Raw genomic sequence first — 21192 nt, 5'->3', positions numbered from 1 at the left:
TCAGGTGGGAGGTGGAACTGTGAAGACCCTACCCAAACATATACCAGGACTGTCAGGGCCACAGGGTGAGGTGGGGCAGCAGGACACTCCATTTTCTCTTCCTCTCACCATGTAATCTCCTGCCAGTGTCTGCAGCACTGGGCAGCACAAGGCAAGGAATTGAGGTAAAAAAAAAAAAAAAATGAAGACCAGATCAACATTGTTTCTCAAAATGTGATCCACAGAGTAACCACTATAGAATCAACAACTGGTGAAAATTCAGATTCCTGTCGCAGAAATCTGCATTAATTATTCAGAATCCTTGGGGGCTCACTGAGTGTGATTTAAAAACCTGCATATTTAATGAGCCAAAAGGTGTTTAAGTTCCAAATAGGAAAACTCAGGAATTACAGCTGACTAGAAACTGCTTAGGAATAAGAAGACCTTGGCTCAAAGTCTGCCTTACTGACTGTGGGGTCTTTGAAAGTTTAATTATCCAGGTCTCAGTTTTTATATCTAAAAATTGGAACACTATCATGTGTCATATATACAGTATAGGTCTGTGTGTGAGTTAAATGAGATAGTGTGGAATGTTAGAAATTAGAATATTAAAAGTGCTTTCAGGAGCCCTATCATCTATAACAACCAAGTTAAATTCAATTCTACTATGATAAGCTCCTTATTTGGTTTCTTGGGGCAATACTATATGGCCACCTTTATATACTGACCATATTTTAGTTACTATAACCATGATTTTTCTTGGACTTTTTAAACTTACATTTTATGTAACACACCAATTTTTGGTTTTTTTTTTTTTTTGTTTTTTTTTGCACAATAACAGTTGTGGAGAAAATAATACTGGATTAGTATCTTTCAGTTGAAACTCAATTTATAATTTCTCTTTGATGTATTTTTAACATCTATTACCTGTATGTTCACTATGTTAAGTCAAATTCCCAATATAAATTTTTTCTTTCTATAAGTTATAGTTAATGATACTTCATGAAATCATAAAAAAAAACTTTCATTTAAAAAAGAATATGCACATATTTTGGCTATTTTGAATAAGAAAATGAAAAGATTCTCTGAATTTCCTGTTAAATAGAGAAATTATTAATGTTCTATCTGATTGCAAGATGATATTATAATTTCATCATTTTAACTACTCAACACAATAACCTCAGCTTTGCAGCATAACAAATATGGTGGGTGGAGAGGGAAACAGCATTTATAAATGTGTATTAATGGCATAAATAAGATCTATACATCATATGGATCATTAAAACACACTTCATGGAAATATATATTCCCCAGTCTTACAGTTATACTGACTGAGGCATTGATATTTGATATACAATACTCCATGCCCATGTCTGGTGTAGGACTGGGCGAAGGTTTGAATTCATGTTACTCAATTTTTTAAAAAGTCCATGAAAATTTTCCTGTATCAACTAGAAAACTATTGCATCTTTGTCTCTTTATTTCTTTTGTTAATTACAACAAGTCTATAAAGAAAAGTGCAAAAATTGTTAGGTGCATAACTTGATGAATATTGAAAAAGTGAACACACCGAAGGAATCAGCACCTAGATCAAGAGACGGAACATGACCAGCACTCCAAAACCACTCATTATAGCATCTTCCGGGCACTAGCCACCTAAGGTTAAAGGAAAAAAAAAATCTGTCCCTATTTCTAACATGATATATTTTTGCTTATTTTTGAAACGTAAGTAGCATTACATTGCCCATACTATTTCACATGTAGCTTCTTACTTTCATTTTTTTTTTTATTTTTTAATATAAGAAATTTACTGTCAAATTGGTTTCCATACAACACCCAGTGCTCATCCCAAAAGGTGCCCTCCTCAATACCCATCACCCACCCTACCCTCCCTCCCACCCCCCCATCAACCCTCAGTTTGTTCTCAGTTTTTAGCAGTCTCTTATGCTTTGGCTCTCTCCCACTCTAACCTCTTTTTTTTTTTTTTTTCCTTCCCCTCCCCCATGGGTTTCTGTTACGTTTCTCAGGATCCACATAAGAGTGAAAACATATGGTATCTGTCTTTCCCTGTATGGCTTATTTCACTTAGCATCACACTCTCCAGTTCCATCCATGTTGCTACAAAAGGCCATATTTCATTTTTTCTCATTGCCACGTAGTATTCCATTTTGTATATAAACCACAATTTCTTTATCCATTCATCAGTTGATGGACATTTAGGCTCTTTCCATAATTTGGCTATTATTGAGAGTGGTGCTATAAACATTGGGGTACAAGTGCCCCTATGCATCAGTACTCCTGTATCCCTTGGATAAATTCCTAGCAGTGCTATTGCTGGGTCATAGCGTAGGTCTATTTTTAATTTTCTGAGGAACCTCCACACTGCTTTCCAGAGCGGCTGCACCAATTTGCATTCCCACCAACAGTCCAAGAGGGTTCCTGTTTCTCCACATCCTCTCCAGCATCTATAGTCTCCTGATTTCTTCATTTTGGCCACTCTGACTGGCGTGAGGTGATATCTGAGTGTGGTTTTGATTTGTATTTCCCTGATAAGGAGCGATGTTGAACATCTTTCCATGTGCCTGTTGGCCATCTGGATGTCTTCTTTAGAGAAGTGTCTATTCATGTTTTCTGCCCATTTCTTCACTGGGTTATTTGTTTTTCGGGTGTGGAGTTTGGTGAGCTCTTTATAGATTTTGGATACTAGCCCTTTGTCCGATGTGTCATTTGCAAATATCTTTTCCCATTCCGTTGGTTGCCTTTTAGTTTTGTTGGTTGTTTCCTTTGCTGTGCAGAAGCTTTTTATCTTCATAAGGTCCCAGTAATTCACTTTTGCTTTTAATTCCCTTGCCTTTGGGGATGTGCCGAGTAAGAGATTGCTACGGCTGAGGTCAGAGAGGTCTTTTCCTGCTTTCTCCTCTAAGGTTTTGATGGTTTCCTGTCTCACATTCAGGTCCTTGATCCATTTTGAGTTTATTTTTGTGAATGGTGTGAGAAAGTGGTCTAGTTTCAACCTTCTGCATGTTGCTGTCCAGTTCTCCCAGCACCATTTGTTAAAGAGACTGTCTTTTTTCCATTGGATGTTCTTTCCTGCTTTGTCAAAGATGAGTTGGCCATACGTTTGTGGGTCTAGTTCTGGGGTTTCTATTCTATTCCATTGGTCTATGTGTCTGTTTTTATGCCAATACCATGCTGTCTTGATGATGACAGCTTTGTAGTAGAGGCTAAAGTCTGGGATTGTGATGCCTCCTGCTTTGGTCTTCTTCTTCAAAATTACTTTGGCTATTCGGGGCCTTTTGTGGTTCCATATGAATTTTAGGATTGCTTGTTCTAGTTTTGAGAAGAATGCTGGTGCAATTTTGATTGGGATTGCATTGAATGTGTAGATAGCTTTGGGTAGTATTGACATTTTGACAATATTTATTCTTCCAATCCATGAGCAGGGAATGTCTTTCCATTTCTTTATATCTTCTTCAATTACCTGCATAAGCTTTCTATAGTTTTCAGCATACAGATCTTTTACATCTTTGGTTAGATTTATTCCTAGGTATTTTATGCTTCTTGGTGCAATTGTGAACGGGATCAGTTTCTTTATTTGTCTTTCTGTTGCTTCATTGTTAGTGTATAAGAATGCAACTGATTTCTGTACATTGATTTTGTATCCTGCAACTTTGCTGAATTCATGTATCAGTTCTAGCAGACTTTTGGTGGAGTCTATCGGATTTTCCATGTATAATATCATGTCATCTGCAAAAAGCGAAAGCTTGACTTCATCTTTGCCAATTTTGATGCCTTTGATTTCCTTTTGTTGTCTGATTGCTGATGCTAGAACTTCCAGCACTATGTTAAACAACAGCGGTGAGAGTGGGCATCCCTGTCGTGTTCCTGATCTCAGGGAAAAAGCTCTCAGTTTTTCCCCATTGAGGATGATGTTAGCTGTGGGCTTTTCATAAATGGCGTTTATGATCTTTAAGTATGTTCCTTCTATCCCGAGTTTCTCAAGGGCTTTTATTAAGAAAGGGTGCTGGATTTTGTCAAAGGCCTTTTCTGCATCGATTGACAGGATCATATGGTTCTTCTCTTTTTTTTTGTTAATGTGATGTATCACGTTGATCGATTTGTGAATGTTGAACCAGCCCTGCATCCCAGGAATGAATCCCACTTGATCATGGTGAATAATTCTTTTTATATGCTGTTGAATTCTATTTGCTAGTATCTTATTCAGAATTTTTGCATTCATATTCATCAGAGATATTGGCCTGTAGTTCTCTTTTTTTACTGGGTCTCTGTCTGGTTTAGGAATCAAAGTAATACTGGCTTCATAGAATGAGTCTGGAAGTTTTCCTTCCCTTTCTATTTCTTGGAATAGCTTGAGAAGGATAGGTATTATCTCTGCTTTAAACGTCTGGTAGAACTCCCCTGGGAAGCCATCTGGTCCTGGACTCTTATTTGTTGGGAGATTTTTGATAACCGATTCAATTTCTTCGCTGGTGATGGGTCTGTTCAAGCTTTCGATTTCCTCCTGATTGAGTTTTGGAAGAGTGTGGGTGTTTAGGAATTTGTCCATTTCTTCCAGGTGGTCCAATTTGTTGGCATATAATTTTTCATAGTATTCCCTGATAATTGTTTGTATCTCTGAGGGATTGGTTGTAATCATTCCATTTTCATTCATGATTTTATCTATTTGGGTCATCTCCCTTTTCTTTTTGAGAAGCCTGGCTAGAGGTTTGTCAATTTTGTTTATTTTTTCAAAAAACCAACTCTTGGTTTTGTTGATCTGCTCTACAGTTTTTTTAGATTCTATATTGTTTATTTCTGCTCTGATCTTTATGATTTCTCTTCTTCTGCTGGGTTTAGGCTGCCTTTGCTGTTCTGCTTCTATTTCCTTTAGGTGTGCTGTTAGGTTTTGTATTTGGGATTTTTCTTGTTTCTTGAGATAGGCCTGGATTGCAATGTATTTTCCTCTCAGGACTGCCTTCGCTGCGTCCCAAAGCGTTTGGATTGTTGTATTTTCATTTTCGTTTGTTTCCATATATTTTTTAATTTCTTCTCTAATTGCCTGGTTGACCCACTCATTCTTTAGTAGGGTGTTCTTTAACCTCCACGCTTTTGGAGGTTTTCCAGACTTTTTCCTGTGGTTGATTTCAAGCTTCATAGCATTGTGGTCTGAAAGTATGCACGGTATAATTTCAATTCTTGTAAACTTATGAAGGGCTGTTTTGTGACCCAGTATATGATCTATCTTGGAGAATGTTCCATGTGCACTCGAGAAGAAAGTATATTCTGTTGCTTTGGGATGCAGAGTTCTAAATATATCTGTCAAGTCCATCTGATCCAATGTATCATTCAGGGCCCTTGTTTCTTTATTGATTGTGTGTCTAGATGATCTATCCATTTCTGTAAGTGGGGTGTTAAAGTCCCCTGCAGTGATCACATTCTTATCAATAAGGTTGCTTATGTTTATGAGTAATTGTTTTATATATCTGGGGGCTCCGGTATTTGGCGCATAGACATTTATAATTGTTAGCTCTTCCTGATGGATAGACCCTGTAATTATTATATAATGCCCTTCTTCATCTCTTGTTACAGCCTTTAATTTAAAGTCTAGTTTGTCTGATATAAGTATGGCTACTCCAGCTTTCTTTTGGCTTCCAGTAGCATGATAAATAGTTCTCCATCCCCTCACTCTCAATCTAAAGGTGTCCTCAGATCTAAAATGAGTCTCTTGTAGACAGCAAATAGATGGGTCTTGTTTTTTATCCATTCTGATACCCTATGTCTTTTGGTTGGCGCATTTAATCCATTTACATTCAGTGTTATTATAGAAAGATACGGGTTTAGAGTCATTGTGATGTCTGTATGTTTTATGCTTGTAGTGATGTCCCTGGTACTTTGTCTCACAGGATCCCCCTTAGGATCTCTTGTAGGGCTGGTTTAGTGGTGACAAATTCCTTCAGTTTTTGTTTGTTTGGGAAGACCTTTATCTCTCCTTCTATTCTAAATGACAGACTTGCTGGATAAAGGATTCTCGGCTGCATATTTTTTCTGTTTAGCACACTGAAGATATCGTGCCAAGCCTTTCTGGCCTGCCAAGTTTCAAAGGAGAGATCAGTCACGAGTCTTATAGGTCTCCCTTTATATGTGAGGGCACGTTTATCCCTTGCTGCTTTCAGAATTTTCTCTTTATCCTTGTATGTTGCCAGTTTCACTACGGTATGTCGTGCAGAAGATCGATTCAAGTTATGTCTGAAGGGAGTTCTCTGTGCCTCTTGGATTTCAATGCCTTTTTCCTTCCCCAGTTCAGGGAAGTTCTCAGCTATAATTTCTTCAAGTACCCCTTCAGCACCTTTCCCTCTCTCTTCCTCCTCTGGGATACCAATTATGCGTATATTATTTCTTTTTAGTGTGTCACTTAGTTCTCTAATTTTTCCCTCATACTCCTGGATTTTTTTATCTTTCTCTCAGCTTCCTCTTTTTCCATAACTTTATCTTCTAGTTCACCTATTCTCTCCTCTGCCTCTTCAATCCGAGCTGTCGTCATTTCCATTTTGTTTTGCATTTCGTTTAAAGCGCTTTTCAGCTCCTCGTGACTGTTCCTTAGTCCCTTGATCTCTGTGGCAAGAGATTCTCTGCTGTCCTGTATACTGTTTTCAAGCCCAGCGATTAATTTTATGACTTTATTCTAAATTCACTTTCTGTTATATTATTTAAATCCTTTTTGATCAGTTCATTAGCTGTTGTTATTTCCTGGAGATTCTTCTGAGGGGAATTCTTCCGTTTGGTCATTTTGGATAGTCCCTGGAGTGGTGAGGACCTGCAGGGCACTTCCCCTGTGCTGTGGTGTATAACTGGAGTTGGTGGGCGGGGCCGCAGTCTGACCTGATGTCTGCCCCCAGCCCACTGCTGGGGCCACAGTCAGACTGGTGTGTGCCTTCTCTTCCCCTCTCCTAGGGGCGGGATTCACTGTGGGGTGGCGTGGCCCGTCTGGGCTACTTGCACACTGCCAGGCTTGTGTTGCTGGGGATCTGGCCTATTAGCTGGGGTGGGTAGGCAAGGTGCACGGGGGCGGGAGGGGCAGGCTTAGCTCGCTTCTCCTTAGGTGATCCACTTCAGGAGGGGCCCTGTGGCAGCGGGAAGGGGTCAGATCCGCTGCCGGAGGTTTGGCTCCGCAGAAGCACAGAGTTGGGTGTTTGCGCGGAGCGAGCAATTTCCCCGGCAGGAACTGGTTCTCTTTGGGATTTTGGCTGGGGGATGGGCGAGGGAGATGGCGCTGGCGAGTGCTTTTGTTCCCCGCCAAGCTGAGCTCTGCCGTCTGGGGGCTCAGCAGCTCTCCCTCCCTTTGTCCTCCAGCCTTCCCGCTTTCTGAGCAGAGCTGTTAACTTATGACCTCCCAGACACTAGGTCGCGCTTGCCGTAGGAACACAGTCCGTCCGGCCCCTCCGCTTTTACCAGCCAGACTTGGGGGCTCTGCTTGGCCGGCGAGCCACCCCTCCGCCCCGGCTCCCTCCTGCCAGTCCGTCGAGCGCACACCGCCTCACCGCACTTCCTACCCTCTTCCGTGGGCCTCTCGTCTGCACTTGGCTCTGGAGACTCCGTTCTGCTAATCCTCTGGCGGTTTTCTGGGTTCTTTAGGCAGGTGTAGGTGGAATCTAAGTGATCGGCAGGACGCGCAGTGAGCCCAGCGTCCTCCTACGCCGCCATCTTCCCTCCTCTCTAGCTTCTTACTTTCAGCATGCTGTTTCCCCCATTGTTTTGAAGTTATAGTAGCAGTAGCTAGTTCATTCTTGTGTAGCATTTCCTTCCATGAATAACCACAATTTAGTTTTCAACAGCCAGAAAAGTTTTGCTGCTTATTAAAAATGTTACAAATTAGTTCTGAGCATACACATAGGGGAAGAATTTCTGGGCCATAAGAATTAGTCTGATTTGAATTAAAGATCAAATTGTATACATGTGTATATAATTCTGAATATATAGTTTTATACATATAGATACATGTATATAAAATATAAATTTGTACACACATGTAATTTTATAAGCATACATATTCAATATGCTGAATTCAAGACAGATACCTTGAGCACAAAAAATACCACTTCACATTTGCTAGAATGGCTATAATTTTTTTTAAAGGGAAAAAACAAGTGGTGATGAGAATGTGGAGAAATTGGAACCTGAATACATTGTCGGTGGGAATGTAAAAAGATGTAGGCTATATGGGAAAAAAAATTAGTGGTTTCCTAAAAAGTGAAACAGAATTATGCCAAGCAATTCTATTCATATATCTCCAAAAGAATGAAAAAAGGGACTCACACTGATGCTTGAATGCCAATGTTCACTGCAGTTTTGCAGCTTTGCTCACAACAGTCAAAATCTGGAAACAATCCAAGTGACCATCAATACATGAATATATGCAATGCGGTGTGTGTGTGTGTGTGTGTGTGTGTGTGTATACATATGTATATACATATATATATATGGAATATTATTCAGCTAGAAAAGGAATGATGTTCCAGTATACATAAGAACATCAATGAACCTTGAAAACTTTGCTATGTGAAATGAGACAAATTATATGATTCCACTTACATGAAATATCTTCAGTAGGCAAATTCATCAAGACAGAAAGTAGATTAGAAAGTTATCAGAGGCTGGAGGGAGGCGGGCAATGGGGAGTTATTGCTTAATGATTATAGAGTTTTTGTTTGGGATGACAAGCTTTGAAAATGCACTAAAAAATAGTTAAATATGGTTTTTTTACCTATAGTTTACCACAATTTTTAAAATGTGTGAAAATTACTGACTTAAGGAACTTGCTATTTATTTGAGAAGAAAAGACAGAGACATATAAGGTAATCTACAATTTATAGTAATTATCAATGACATTTTTCTTCACCATTTTATCCCCTCTCCCTGACAGTTTACACCTCCACATAAATACACAAATACACGTAAATATATCCCTACATCCCAAGTCAATAAATCTTTTTGTATTAACTGTGTCAACATAATTGCTTATCAGATTTCTGCTATCCTAGGTCTGACTTACATTTTCTCTTATGTGATTTACTTAGTTTCTCCATCTACTCCCCTGTGTCCAGGCTTGTAGCCACTCTTCTGAGCTGTCTGACTGAATTTCTATTCATATTACTAATCTATTTGAGACCTTTAATAGATCTCCATCTTGTTATTTACATTCTCAGATGTCTTAGAATGTATTATGAGACCTTTTTTGATATGGCATACAACACTATTTCCAGCCTCTCTACTCACTGTACAGAGAGTACTTACTTTCCACTTAAGAAATGTGGGCACCTGGGTGGCTCAATTAGTTAAGCGGCCAACTTTGACTCGGGTCATGATCTCACAGTTTGAGCCCCACATTGAGCTCTGTGCTGACAGCTTGGACCCTGGAGCCTGCTTCAGATTCTGTGTCTCCCTCTCTCTGCCCCTCCCCCCCTCAAAAATAAACATTGGAAAAAAAAAAAAAGAAATGTGTAAAAAACAAAAAGAAAGAAATGTGTTCCCTTGGGGGAGGCTGGGTGGCTCAGTAGGCTAAGCATCTAACTCTTGATTTCAGCTCAGGTCATGATCTCACAGTTTGAGGGATTGATCCCCACATTGGTCTGTATGCTGATGGTGCGGAAGGAGCCTGCTTGGTATTCTCCCTCTCTCCCTCTCTCTCTCTTTCTTTCTCTCTCAAAATAAATAAATACACTTTTAAAAAATGCCAAAGACTCCTTGGCTTTCCTTGAAATAAAGAAAGAAAGAAAAAGAAGGAAGGAAAAAGAAAGAAAGAAAAAGAAAGAAAGAAAGAAAGAAAGAGAAAGAGAGAAAGAAAGAAAGAAAGAAAGAAAGAAAAAGAGAAAGAAAGAAAAAAGAGAAAGAGAAAAGTAAAGAAAAGAATAGGAAGGAAAAGAAAGAAATATGTTCTCTTGGGCTTTGTAGTTTTGTAGATGCTATCCCACCTATCTGGAGCACACTATATCATCTATCTCTTTCGGAAAAAAATCTTAGCACTTTTTTCCTTTGAGCTATATCATACCTTAATTAATTAAAACAGCCGTACTTACAACAAATGGTTCCAATCTTTTACATGTCTGTTTTCTAATGAGTTTTACAGACTTTCAGAACACAGCATGTCTCATTCATCTGTGTAACCTCAACACCAAATAAATTTGTGTTAAATAAATACATTAAACATTTGACGGATGAAAGAAAGAGAACTCATTTCCAGCTGAAGGGAAACATTCTGTAGATAAAAGACAACTTTACTTTCAAAATCATGTGATAACCAGAACACATTGCTTAGGAGCTGTTTCCAAGGAGGACTCTTTATAATATATCTATTGGTCCCATTAGCAGCAGAATCTATCTTCATAGAAACACTTACTGTGTTAGAGACAATAGATATTTTGTTCCTCTAAGTTAGCTGAACACATCTTCTACAATCTCACTTACAAATGGGGTTGTTCCTCATATTTTCCCACAATAGATTGTGCACCAGACATTAAGTCCTTAATAAATTGAATCCTCACAAATCTGTGTTGCTCAAATTGAGTTAATGACGGTGGGGGTCACACAGTTCCGTAACAAATCAGATGAACTGTTATCATAGTGACATGTTCAACAACTAGAAAGCTAGTGAATCACTGAAGCCAGAAGCCTAAAATGAAGTTCTAAAATACGTCTACAGTAACCCATTGCAAAATCATACATTGGGTGTCCGGGTCTCTGTGATTTTCAAAAAAGAACCACAATCACATTTTAAACATTATCATTTCTCAAAGAAAAAAAAAATAATGCAACTCGAAAGGCCCAAGTGTAAGGCAGAAATAGCCTCAAAATGCCTAATCCTAATTTTGCTAGTATAATTTATTTCCCAAGAGGAAAATTCTTTGCTATAACATACAAGCAAATTTATCTAAAAATGCCAAGCCACACAACTTTACCAAAGCTTTTGGAACTTGTCTTTAAAAATAACCAACATACACGTAATAAAAGGAAATTATATAGAAAATAAACAAGCAAGTTATTGCATAGAAAAGCACAACTGTCTTAGAATTTTTAAAAGGGGACCAATGAAGAGTTTTCCAGAAGTTATTTGTGATATGGAAGACCAATGGGCAGCAGTAAAAAAAAAAAAAAAAAAAAAAAAAAAAGGAAAGAGAGGGAAAGAGAGAGAAACAGAGAGAGAGAGAAAAAAAAGATCCTATTGGGCTGCACACACTTGGGAATCACTGATGAACAATTTGTAGCAAGCATGCTAGAATGGCAGAGGCTGATTATAATAAACACAGAAGTGGCAATCAGCATTCTCTTTCCTCCTTTTTCCTTTCTATTTCTACAAGTATTCTCAGGTGTCTTTGGTAACATTATGTAACATGAGAGACTACATACAACTCCCTCAAAACCTCAACTCAAGAACACCACAGTCTGGATGAGTCAACACCTTCTGAAGAAATGCCCAGTGTCTTACTGTATGTTTTAATCAATGTAGAACATGTATAAATTATAAAGTTAAAACTTAGAATAGGGCTAGAATGAAGAATAGCAATTTCCTCCCAGTGTCCACTTTGAAACTAAATTCAGTTTACCCAAAAACTGCACACACGCGCGTACACACACACACACACACACTATATCCATGTAAACAGGTGACCTTGAAAGCATTTCACTATTTTGTTAAATGCATATTCTTTTTATATTATCATGAGTGTGCGCTATTGTTCCCTGCTGAGTCCGTTTTGAGCTACATATATGGTTTTTTTCCTTGATCATTTTTCACATGCAGTTAATAATTACCACTTATTTTATAAGATTTCTAGGGGTGCCTGGATGGCTCAGTCGTTTAAGCGTCCGATTTCACCTCAGATCATGATCTCGCCATTCCCGAGTTTGAGCCCTGCATCGGCTCTGTGCTGACAGCTCAAAGCCTGGAGCCTGTTTCAGATTCTGTCTCCCTTTCTCTCTGCTCCTCCCCCATTTGCAGTCTGTCTCTCTCTCAAAAATAAATAAAACATTAAAAAAAGATTTCTATATGCTTATCACTATTACAGGCATAAATTTTTTGACAGGAGTCTTAATCTACTGTCCATAAAAGCAAACACATGAGAGTTAATCATCCCCGTTTTGTTACTGTTTGGGGATGGAGCCTAAGTTTTCTGGTACCATTTTGGATGGACTGTTCTCTTGACCAGCTGCAGAGCTGTGGACATGTGAAGTCTACACACTTCACTTCTATCTCCAGTTCCCTGTTTTGCATACAACACGAGCTCTTTGTGAGTGGTTTATTTCTTTGATTTTTAAGGACTACACCCTACCTTCTTACTTTCCTAAGAAAAGTTTCAAGAAGATTTTTTTCTTCTTTTTTAGAATATGCATGTATATTCATGCCTTTCTTCCCCTTCTATTTGACAGTTTAACTGGATACAGAATTTAAATTGGTTTTAATGTTTATTTATTATTGAGAGAGAGAGAGAGAGAGAGAGAGAGAGAGAGAGAGAGAATGAATGAGAATGAGAGGGGGAGGGAGACACAGAATCTGAAACAGGCTCCAGGCTCTGGGCTGTCAGCACAGAGCCTGACACGGGGCTCAAACTTATGAACCATGAGATCATGACCTCAGCCGAAGTTGGATGCCCAACCGACTGAGCCACCCAGGCATGCCTAGCTGGATATAGAATTTAAAGTTCAAATAATTTTCTCTCAGAAGGTAGAAGGCATTGCTCTATTGTGAGGTATTGATAGTTGCGAGTCTGATGTTATTTTGATTCCTAATTCACTTTTGTGACCTGTTTACATTGTGTAGTTTCATAGTACGTGTTGTTTTGAGTTTTCAAGTTGTTGCTGTTTTTTGTTTCTTTTTCTATGATCCGATTGAAGTCTCTGAGGATAAAATCAAAATATACTCTCTGGTGGTAGCCAGGACAATGTTAATTTTTTAAATTTAATTTTAATTTTTTATTTGAGTATAGTTGATATACAACGTTACATTAGTTTCAGGTGTACGACATACTGATTCAACCTCTCTATATGTTATGCTATGTTCACTACAAGTATAGTTACCATCTGTCACCATACAGTACTATTACAGTATCATTGACTATGTTCCCTGTGCTGCACCTTTTATTCTCATGACTTGACACTAAAGAAGCATAAGATAGTTGAGAACATAGCAAAGGCAGTTTCAGTAGACTTCTGTTGGACATTTATTGCCTCTTTTCAGTATCAGAGTGGGCTAACAATATTCACTGCATTGCTGCTATAGGTAATGTCTTTCCTAAACCCATTTGTTTCTGAAAGGTGGGGGTGGGGGGAAAGAGAAGCTATTTTAGTGCATGTTTTCTGGTTCATGTGACATTTTTGTTCTGATTTTTAATTCATCACCTAGACCCATCATCCTCCTGACCATGTTACACTGTTTAGGAGACCAGGGACCAAGGGAGTGGTATAATTAACAGAGTCTATTTCACAGAAGCCTAACCACATTAAATTGGTCCCATTAGGATTCTATCCTTGCTTTAACTCTTTGAGCTAAGCAATCACAGACCAAAAGGCATTACAAATATCATGAATAAGATTCAAACTACAGGGGAGATTAAAAAAAAGTAGCAACTAACCAAAACACAAAAACAAAACAACATTCAGAAAACAATCTACTCCAAAGCCACTGAGTCATAAATCACAGGTGCATACTTCTTCCATTCTTGCTCTTTAATTATTACTGCTGACTCGTCTTGTTCTTCCCACTGAGAGACTTTTGCTCATGGGTTTCATCAGTAACACAAGTTGCTATGCAGGTGTGTAAGTGAAGCTCATCCCTGATAATCTAACAAATATTAAGTGGGCTCCCAAGGGAAAGAAAAGCATAAAGGAGGGGCACGCACCTTCTGGATTATTTTGTTTGTGATGAGATGGCATCTCAAGCCACAAAACAGCTCTGCATTTTTATTTCTTAAAATTCATTTTTATCTTAGTATGTTCCATTCTGTTCTTCTTCTTGGAAGTTTCTACTTTAAAGCTTCCTCTGTCTTTTTTGTATGTCTATAAGTGAATGCATCCCTTCCCAAATCAGACTTTTCATGAACATTCTTGCTACTTTTTAAAAACAAAATGTCATACAATCTCCCATTGTGAATGTTACGAGGTATTAATTCGCCTGTCAGATGAGTCCTTTCTGAGGCTGGGGCCCAAGAATACTGCTGTGAAAATAATGTAAATGATGCCCTCTGGAGTTGTCCATGTGATGGTACCAACTAACAATTTACTTGATCTATTGTTAAAGGATTATAGTCCAAGGCCTTTTTCCAGAATATTCATGTTCACTTGGGCTGATACAGTTCTAAAAAAATTGTTTTTTTAAAAATAACATTAAGTGGTAGTTTATGTGTTTAAGAAAAATCAAGAAAACTCCACCGGTACAAGAGCCAAGATGTTGTACTGTCTGGGGCTAGCTGTGACATAGACAAGGGAGGTAGACTAGTGGGAATGGTCATACCCAAGACAACTTCCCCACTAGCCCACCAGAAAGACTATTACCTGCACGTTCTCAAAACCTAGCTTCCCAGTCATGATGAGGAACATCGTTTCAGAGTAAATGTAGTAACCAGCACAAGACATTCATTTACTGATTTTTTTTAACCCCAATGTGCCCTTGAACATGTTTTTCTCTTAGAGCCTAAGTTACTTATTGTGTGATTAATACAAACATCCCCTCCTCACAATGTATATACTCCAGGAAGTTCCTGACTGTCTCCTAGCATCAACTCCCCACGAGCAAGCCTGCTCCTCCATAGAATTCCTGTCTCTTTTTATACAATGCTATACTGTTCTTTTGCATGCCAATTTCCACACAGGATTGTTACTCTTATGTGCTTTATATCTCCTCAGTGGTTGCTGAAAGGATTATTAGACACATTATGGATGAATAAATGAATGAATTAAGCTATTATCACTTAAGAACATTTGAGATCAAGTAAATTTATAAAATTTGCCAGTTTTTAAATAAGCCCTGAAAAAAGTGTAACTCGGGACAGGAAAGATATGATAGGGAAGACGGAAGTCAAGATATTCAGTAACAGTTTTATAATTTGATTATTATATTTGGCAGTGCTGTTAACCCTTAAATAAAATTTATATAAAACTCTATAAAACATATAACAGAGGAATGAAAAAGGAGATTTCCAAATGTTGGACCCTTTTACCTTAGGACCACAAGTATTTCCAAGAAACTCTACAGGTATGCAACTCAGTTTGTAAATCACTGAACTAACTTGCACTCAAGATCATAAACTCATAGGACATCCAACCAGAGGCACATTACAGCTTTAATGGCTCTCCTGACTCTGCCCACACTTAAACTGACATTGCTGAGGGCCCGTCACCCACTGCCATTTCCTATATTCCCTGGGTTTAGCAACCTATCCTTAAAATAAGGAGAAATGTAAAGGGCCCAATGCTGGGTCTTGAGGCTCAGCATTAGTTGACCCTGTTAGCTGGTTCTACTGTTATCTATGGCCCGTTACTAATTACCGGGTTCTTATTTTATTTCTTATTCCCACAACTTTCTATAGTTGTGCTGTTTTAAGAAGGGGTAACCCTCTCATTATTTATTCATAATCCAGTACACCAATTCTTCTAAGGCCGTGCATCTGCTTAGATCTCTATAATATCATGCTGTAGCACAAACTCTATTTGCTAGTCTCAGGTTGGGCTCCAGTGGCTGTGCTGGCATCCTGTTTGCCTGATGAACCTGCTGCTCCATGTAGAAGGCTCAACTCCAGGGATTCTTGGCTATTGTCCTGTCCATAGATACTGTCTAGTTACCAGCTTCTGATACCTCCTGGTTTGGTCCATTCTCTAAAAAGGAAATTCAGACTGTTGGGTCAGGATGGGGTTAGCAAGGAGAAAGGAAATCAACATAAATGAAAATAAACTAATACTGCCAATGCCAGTTAGATAGGGCCAGCTGTATTTCTATGAGTTCACTAGACTGGGAGCCAAGTACTGAGCACACTCTTCCAATTCTTCTAGACTGGGAGCCAAGTGCTGAGCACACTCTTCCAATTCTTCTAGGAGTTAAGTAAGATGTGATATTGATAAAACTACTTTCCTGAATATTGAGCTCTGTATCTGTAAAGTGAGTCTGCTCGATGGAATAATCTCTAATATATTTATAATAAATATTAGCAGGACTGGTATTTTAGAGTTTCACAATTATACCACAGAAAACAAGGACACTGTGTTTTTCATCTTTCTTCCACTTACGCTACAAATACTTCCCCAGATTGTATTATTATATCCACTCATGTGTATGCAATTGATCTCCTAGTGACACAGAGGAGCATGTACTCCACAATTTTCTTTCTCCTCAGAATCCCAAGTTTACATGTGGAACACTTCATCTCTGAGATCCTCCTCATTCAAGCTTTCCTCATCAATAATTCTTAATTCTCCACTGAACCAGAAAGATCAGGACACACACAGTCCTCTTGGAGGCCACTGCCACAATTACTGAGAGTAATCTTAACTTGGGGATTACAATATGCCATGCACTTCATCTAAAATTAACATATTGTAACTGCACAGTGATTTAAGAGATCATTTATTGTTCTCAGTTTTCAGATGGGATATCTGAGCCACAGAGAGTTTAGGTGCATAGATGAAGGTCACATAAATAGTAAGAGGCTAGGCAACTCCAGCATCTGTCCGTTTAAGCACTATGCCATCCTACTTCATTGGCTGGCAGAGGAGGTTATAAATAACCTCTAATAGGCACATCACACAGACCACCTGCTCTTGTCTCTGCAGCTTCATTCACTACCTCTCCCACTCTCCTGTCTGAAGCCCTTTTCACCACCAGCAAAATCTCTATGCTGTCACATTACTTGTTTGATTTCTGCAAAAATCCATTTCCTCAAAAAAAGGCTCAGTGAAGTCAACCTTAAACTCTAAATGTCATGTCTGCCAATTAGCATTATGACCTTTACCAAGTCACTCTCCCTCTCTGGGTCTCAGTTTTGCTTTTCTATAGTCTATAAGGTTTGTTGCATCAGTGATTTTTTAACAATATGAACAAAGGAATTTGACTTTTAGCATCTCATAGGAAGAGTTCGCGTGTTAGCCGTCTATGAAATTATTTGTTATAAGTATTTCATCATTTTCAAATAAATCACTACATTTAGGCAATAATGACAGGCTTTAAAAGGAGAGGACTTTTAAATATTTGTAGAACCTTGATAATACTTTGGTATATCCAAAGAAATCAATATTTTTTCTTAATTGGTTAAAAAAAAAACAAGTGCATGTATTGGTGGATTAATAAAATAATTGTTGTCAAATTTAATAAAATCTTATTCTTATAAATTCATTATATGGTATTCTAAAAAAAGATTAGCCCAAAGACTCTTGGCATCAATACCCAACAGACCAGATTTTGTCAGAGAGTCTCCGTGCTACCAACTCTACCTTTCCCATCTATAGCTGCTGAACAGGTTCTTTTTTATCAGGTCATGGAGATTTGACAGAGCTCTTGTTGCTCACTAGATGACATCATCTACAGGCTGTCCTCGTTCTCAACTGATTCAGTCAAGCTGACTTCCCCAGTGCATGCTCCCCTTGCCCTTAGAAGCACCTCCATTATAATAGTTATCCTGCTTCATCATGATGGCTTACTGTTACACCCTCTAGACAGTAAGCATTCTGATATTGGGGACTGTGTCTTGTTTAATTCTTACTCACTTTCCATTCCTCCTCCCATGCCAGGTCTACATTACCATGAGAGAACTGCAGCTTGAGATCAACCCCAAACCACCTTGCATACCTACAAAACTGATTTGAGGATTAACACAACAATCTGCACAACCTGAACCAAAAAACTCGGCAGGTACACAGCATGGAGAGGTGAACTGGGGGAGAGAGAAGCCGTGGAGGGCAGGGAGCTGTTTTTGCTTGCCAAGAGAGGACAGAGACGGGGGAGAGTATGGGAAAAGCACCCCTCACCCAAAAGCAGCTGGAGAGAAAAAAGAAGAGCAGAAACAGCTGCAAGGGACTGAACAAAAAAGGAAGAAAGGAGAAAGCAGAGGGTTTAAATTCCATTAAGACTCTATAAACAGAGGGATCACAGAGTCTGAAATTATGCAGCCCAATACCTGGCGGTGCTCTGATAGGAAGGGTGAATCGCCAGGAGCAGAGAGCAAGGTCCAAGGGGTCAGTGGGCCACATGGGGAGTGGTGGTTCCTCTGCTGGGAGGACATTTGATAGAATTTGTGTGGCCTCACTAAAGGCAAGGGTCCCAGCAGACAGCAGAGATCAGCAACATTCGCTGGTATTGGAACAAGGACATTGGAAGTGAAACCTGGTGCCAGATGTGTGTTGTGATTTGCCATAGTCCCTGAAATAATGATGCTACGTGACCCCAAGAACGTTTTCACGCAGGCTGGCACCAGGCTGCAGTCTCTACACATTGGCAGCACCACGGTCACATGAACATTCCTGGGGGCGGGCTGGCATTTCTTCGCTAGACCCTCCCCCAGAGGGTCTGAACAGGTCAAGGCTGCAGTCCCTCAGAAGTGAGGGCTTGTGAAACACAGCCCCATCTGAGATAAAACTCTGGAGACAGGTTGCACCTGGCAGACTGATGGCTTGGTCCCGGACAGTGAAGAAGCAGGGAGTGGACAGAGGCCAGAGACAAAGGAGGGGTTCTTGACTGCCAGACGGGGAGAGCACATAGTTCCAATAGTGGAGACTGGGCAGCTGGGTGATGCCATTTTTACCCCTCCTGCGCATGTGCATACACACCTACAAGTGCCACGGCAATCCACCCCAGTAAGCTAAGCAGCACCATCTAGTGGAGAAAGGAGCCATTACATTAAGCCCGCCCAACTGGGCTAACTGTGCTCTTGAGGAACACCAAAAGTCTCTCCATCAGCTTAGTTTATGGATTATAAAGTGCTTCCTAGTTTGCCTTCTAGGGGAAACTGGAGGTAATTTAAATCATATTTCATTCTGTGCAATGGTCCATCTATTCAATTATTTTTCCTTTTTCTTTCTTTATTCTTGAATACAGAAAGACAAAATTTTTATTTTTATTTTCTGTTTTTGTATAAAAAGATTCTCCTTTAATTTTTTCTACTATATTTTTCACTTTTTGTAAATTTTTAAATTTTATTTTACTTTCATCATCACAGTTCATTCTATTTTATTATATTTGTTTTTTCAAATTTTCAAATGTTTTCTTTTTCTCCCTTTTTTTCTTTTCTTTTCCTTTTTTCTCTATTCTATCAAGCTTCTTTTAATAACCAGACCAAAACACACCTAAGATCTACCATCCTTTATTTGACTTTTTGTGTTGTTTTAAATTTTTTTAATTTTATTTTTTTACCTTATTATTTTTCTTCCTTCAAAATGATGAAATGAAGGAAATGACCCCAAAAGAAAGAACAGGAAGAAATGACAGGCAGGGACTTAATCAACACAGATACAAGCAAGATGTCTGAACCAGGATTTAGAATCACAATAATAAGAATACTAGCTGGCATTGAAAATAGATTAGAATCCCTTTCTGCAGAGATAAAAGAAGTAAAAGCTAGTCAGGATGAAATAAAAAATGCTATAACTGAGCTTTAATCTCAAATGGATACCATGGCGGCAAGGATGGATGAGGCAGAGCAGTGAATCATCGATATAGAGGACAAACTTATGGAGAATAATGACGCATTTAAAAAGAGGGAGACTAAAGCAAAAGAACATGATATAAGAATTAGAGAACTTAATGACTCACTAAAGAGGAATAACATCAGAATCATAGGGGTCCCAGAAGATGAAGAGAGACACATAGGGATAGAAGTTTTATGTGAGCAAATCATAGAGGAAAACTTCCCTAACCTGGGGAAAGGCACAGACATCAAAACCCAGGAAGCACAGAGAACTCCCATTAGATTCAACAAAAACCGCCCATCAATAAGGCATATCATAGTCAAATTCACAAAATACTCAGGTGAGGAAAGAATCATGAAAGCAGCAAGGGAAAAAAAGTCCTTAACTTACAAGGGACGACAGATCAGGTTCACAACAGACCTATCCACAGAAACTTGGCAGGCCAGAAAGGAGTGACAGGATATATTTGATGTGCTGAATTAGAAAAACATGCAGCCAAAAATTCTTTATCCAACAAGACTGTCATTCAAAACAGAAGGAGAGATAAAAAGTTTCCCAGACAAACAAAAACTGTAGGAGTGAGTGACCATTAAACCAGCCCTGCAAGAAATTTTAAGGGGGACTCTCTGAGGGGAGAAAAGACAAAAAACAAACAAAAAAATATAAACAGAACAAAACAAAACAAAAACAACAAAGCAACAAAGACTAGAAAGGACCAAAGAATTCAACCAGAAACTCCAATTCTACAGGCGACACAATGGCAATAAATTCCTATCTTTCAGTACTTACTCTAAATGTCAATGGACTCAATGCTCCAATCAAAAGACATAGGGTAACAGAATGGATAAGAAAACAAGATCCATCTATATGCTGTTTACAAGGGACCCATTTTAGATCTAAAGACACCATCAGATTGTAGTAAGGGGATGGAGAACCATCTATCATTCTAATTGTCAACAAAAGAAAGTTGGAGTAGCCATACTTTTGTCAGACAATCTAGACTTTAAAATAAAGCCTGTAACAAGAGATGGAGAAGGGCATTATATAATAATTAAGGGGTCTATCCACCAAGAAGACCTAACAATTGTAAACCTTTATGCTCCAAACGTGAAACACCCAAATATATAAATCAATTAATCACAAACATAAAGAAACTCATTGATAATATCATAATGGTAGAGGACTTCAACACCCCCCTTACAGGAATGGACAGATCATCTAAACAAAAAATCAATAAGGAAACAATGGCTTTGAATGACACACTGGACCCAATGGACTTAACAGATATATACAGAATATTTCATCCTAAAGCAGCAGAATACACATTCTTCTCAAGTGCACATGGAACGTTCTACAGAATAGATCACATACTGGGACATAAAACAGCCCTCAACAAATACAAAAAGATCCAGATCACACTGTGCACACTTTCAGACCACAATGCTACAACATTTGAAATCAACCACAGGAAAAAATTTGGAAAGATAACAAATACTTGGAGACTAAAAAACATCCTACTAAAGAATGAATGGGCTAACCAAAAAGTTGAAGAGG

At 38.7% G+C, this 21192-nt stretch overlaps 1 long non-coding RNA gene across 2 annotated transcripts in view; it reads left to right on the top strand.

Moving 5' to 3' along the window:
* LOC122215088 overlaps positions 1-21192 on the top strand; it is a 39983-nt gene that overhangs the window by 8591 nt on the left and 10200 nt on the right. For both annotated transcript variants that reach the window (XR_006200233.1, XR_006200232.1), the window contains exon 2: positions 17746-17866. This is a non-coding gene — a long non-coding RNA (uncharacterized LOC122215088). The remainder of the gene's footprint in view (positions 1-17745; positions 17867-21192) is intronic.

The sequence above is a fragment of the Panthera leo genome, chromosome A3 (genome assembly GCF_018350215.1).
Source record: "Panthera leo isolate Ple1 chromosome A3, P.leo_Ple1_pat1.1, whole genome shotgun sequence".
Lineage (NCBI taxonomy): Eukaryota > Metazoa > Chordata > Mammalia > Carnivora > Felidae > Panthera > Panthera leo.
The sequence above is the reverse complement of the archived record's forward strand: the minus strand, read 5'-3'. Positions and strand labels throughout refer to the sequence as shown.